Source organism: Lithobates pipiens, unplaced genomic scaffold (genome assembly GCF_037356315.1).
Source record: "Lithobates pipiens isolate NorthernLeopardFrog02 unplaced genomic scaffold, aLitPip1_a1.2 Scaffold_23, whole genome shotgun sequence".
Lineage (NCBI taxonomy): Eukaryota > Metazoa > Chordata > Amphibia > Anura > Ranidae > Lithobates > Lithobates pipiens.
The window spans coordinates 199,675,917-199,679,725 of record NW_027507785.1 but is presented as its reverse complement, the minus strand read 5'-3'; the positions used below and the strand labels follow the sequence as shown (position 1 = coordinate 199,679,725).

The following is a 3,809-nucleotide window of genomic DNA, read 5'->3' as shown; positions in this document are numbered from 1 at the left end:
TCTTCATATTAACCCATGCATTGTCTCCCCTAAACACATGGTCATGCCCGGCCCTGCACTACTTTTTCTTTTCTGTCTTTTCCGTTCCGGGCCTCACTGAAAATGACAGCGCTGCCAATTGAAAAGTAAAGATCATTTTTTTTAAATAAATGACAATATGGCTTGTGTTACATTGGTATATACAATATTACTTTTACTTATTTGCAATCTTTTTTTCTGACGAAACTAGAGATACCCTTAAACAGACAGCCAATGTCAACTACAAGTTCATTAGCATGCTTCCAAGAAAAGCCTTCCTTGCTACTGCCACCCATTTTGACAGTACCCAGCAAAGCTGTGAGCAGGGTTTTGAAATTAGTCGCAATCACCCCAACTGATGTCTGTTTAAGGGGAAGGCTGGAGAAACCAGGGATTGAACCTGGGGCTTCACACATGCCAAATGTTTCCCAGGTGGGTGCACAGGCCTGGGTTGCAGCAGATGAGGTGTGGCCACTTCCCTTGGAGTACGGTAAGTAGAAATGCCAGGGATTGAACACGGGGCCTCACACATGGAAAGCGTGCGCTCTACCACTGAGCTACATCCCCTTACCTCATGGTAGTGCTTGTGCCTTTTTCGCCCCACAAAGCTCTAAATGATGTTGCATCCTTTAACCCGGCACCTGGCCTTCACATCTGTGTTCCACTACCAGTACCCAGGGCCTCCTTCACTTCCCAAAACCAACCACGCTTTAATTTTTTTTCTTCCAGGAAGGACTTTCAGCCTTCAAGAGCCAAAAGAAACCCATTTATGTCCGAATTGTGTTTGTCAGTTAGCTGACAACACATCATCTCCCAGCTGCATAAGTGACCTCTCTTTGTGTCTGTGTCACATCTAATTACTGTGTGGCTCTCACCTGCATGAGCACTAGTCTGAGAGATCATGTCTTGTGCAGGACTGATTTGAAATGGGAGTGATTTTTTTATTCTTCACTTTTGACCAGCTGATGCACTTGTAGGGCTCTAGTGAGAAGAATAACAGGACCTGCAGTCCTTGAGAAGCAATTAACCATTTAGGAGCATCTCACCAAATCTGAAATTTTTTCTTGCAGAGGATGCCTAAATTCTGACTTGTATCTAAATGCAGACTTCTGGGAAAATCAGTGAGTAGGGATGAGCCGAACGCCCCCCGGTTCAGTTTGCACCAGAACTTTCGAACGGACCGAAAATTCGTGCAAACTTTAGAACCCCATTGAAGTCTTTTTTCATCTCACTTTCTGTTGTCTCCTTCTGTTTGCAAGCAGGAGATGTTTGTAAGTTGGATGTTTGAAAGTAGGGGCCTGCCCTATATGCTCTGCAGAAATGGCGAAACAAGGTGTTGGTGTTGCCACAACACTGTAAGCCCTCAAAGTGACTCTTCGTGGGCGCTAGAGCCCTGATGTGAACGATTAGATCAAGAATTGTAATTACATGCCATTGTTGAACAGTGGTAGAAAAATTGGGCCTTTGGTGGTTGTGGTGGTGGTGCTGGTGCCACAATGCTATAAGTCTTCACAGTTACTCTCGGTGGGCACAGGAACGGGCCCTGCTGTGAAATATTATATCAAGAATTGTAATTACATGCCGGCTGAAAAATTGGGCCTTAGGCACTGCTTGCTGGTGCCACAACACTGCAACCTCTCCCATATACTCCAGTTGGATTGCAGGAATGAGCCCTGCTGCAAAGCATTGCATCAAAAATTGTAATTACATGCCCCTGTTAAACAGGGGCTGAAAAATTGGGCCTTAGGCACTGGTGCTGGTGCCACGACACTGCAACCTCTCCCATGTACTCTATTTGTAGTGCAGGAATGAGCCTGCTGCAAAGCATTGCATCAAAAATTGTAATTGCATGCCCCTGTTAAACAGGGGCTGTAAAATTGGGTCTTAGGCACTGGTGCTGGTGCCACAACACTGCAACCTCTCCCATATACTCTATTTGTAGTGCAGGAATGAGCCCTGCTGCAAAGCATTGCATCAAAAATTGTAATTACACGCCCCTGTTAAACATTGGCTGAAAAATTGGGCCTTAGGCACTGGTTCTGGTACCACGACACTGCAACCTCTCCCATATACTCTATTTGAAGTCCAGGAATGAGCCCTGCTGCGAAGCATTGCATCAAAAATTGTAATTACACGCCCCTGTTAAACAGGGGCTGAAAAATTGGGCCTTAGGCACTGGTGCCACGACACTGCAACCTCTCCCATATACTCTATTTGGAGTGCAGGAACGAGCCCTGCTGCAAAGCATTGCATCAAAAATTTTAATTACATGCCCCTGTTAAACAGGGGCTGAAAAATTGGGCCTTAGGCACTGGTGCTGGTGCCATGACACTGCAACCTCTCCCATATACTGTATTTGGAGTGCAGGAATGAGCCCTGCTGCAAAGCATTCCATCAAAAATTGTAATTACACTCCCCTGTTAAATGGGCTGAAAAATTGGGCTGGTGGCATCACCCAGAACCAAAAATGTTCTTCCAAGATAGCGGAGGAGGAAGAGGATAGAAAGTCAACATAACAGGACAGTCACTCAGCATCAGCATAGGCAGTCTTGAAGGGATGTGATATTTAAAAAAAAATTATTCAGTTACATCAGCTTCAGGTGCTTGGTAGCTGGTGGTGATCCAAGACTGATTCATCTTTATGGAGGTCAGTCGATCAACCGAGTCGGTGGACAGGCGCACCCTGTGATCGCTTACAAAGCCACCAGCAGCACTGAAGGTGCGTTCCGAAAGAACGCTGGATGCAGGACAGGCCAGTAGCTCAATTGCATACTGTGCAAGCTCTGGCCAGTGATCCATCCTCAAGACCCAGTAAGCCAGAGGATCTTTGGTGGGAAAGGTGTCCAAGTCTGACCTTGCCCCTAGGTATTCCTGCACCATGTAAATCAGACGCTGGCGATGGTTGCTGGAACCGATCATACCTTGGGGCTGCGGACTAAAAAATTGTCTGAACGCATCGGTCAGACGGCCACCTTCTCCACCGCTCTTTCTGACCGAAGCCTCAGCAACATGTTGTCCAGGACCAGGAGTTTGTAACCTCCCAGTCTCTGGGAACACGTTGCACAGACCTTTCTGCAAGGCCTCCCGGAGATGTCTCATCCTCTGCTCCCTCTGCGATGGCAAGATAAGGTCGGCAACCTTACCCTTGTACCGTGGATCAAGGAGAGTGGCCAGCCAGTAATGGTCCCTCTCCTTGATCTGAAGAATACGAGGATCCTTCTGCAGGCTTTGCAGGATCAGGGAGGCCATGCAGCATAGGTTAGCTGAGGCATTCGGTCCGGAGTCTTCTGGGTCACTAAGGACAACATGATCCGCAGCTACCACCTCCCAGCCACATACAAGTCCACTGGTTTCTTGGGACTGTAAATCATCCGTACAAGACTGCTGATGCTGAGTGCCAGGCTCCACCTCCATGCTGACACAATCCTCCTCCTCCTCCTCCTCTTCCTGTGTGATGGGTGGGACAGCAGGAACACTGTCTGGATAAAGGGGGCCTTGAGAGGCAAGGAAGTCCTCCTCTTCCTGCCTCTGTTCTGCCTCAAGTGCCCTGTCCATTATTCCATGCAGTGTATGCTCCAACAGGTGGACAAGAGGTACAGTGTCACTGATGCATGCACTGTCACTGCTCACCATCCTTGTGGACTCCTCAAACGGTGACAGGACAGTAAATGCATCCCTGATCATGCCCCACTGGCGTGGCGAGAAAAAACCCGAGCTCCCCTAACTCTGTCCTGGTGCCATAGTCGCACAGGTACTAATTGATGGCCCTCTGCTGCGTGTGCAGCTGCTGC

At 48.1% G+C, this 3,809-nt stretch overlaps 1 non-coding gene across 1 annotated transcript; it reads right to left on the bottom strand.

The window, feature by feature from the left end:
- Positions 1–513: 513 nt before the first annotated feature.
- On the bottom strand, positions 514–585 carry TRNAG-UCC (transfer RNA glycine (anticodon UCC)). The gene has a single exon. It is a non-coding gene; the product is annotated as a tRNA-Gly (tRNA).
- Between the last annotated feature and the right edge of the window lie 3,224 nt (positions 586–3,809).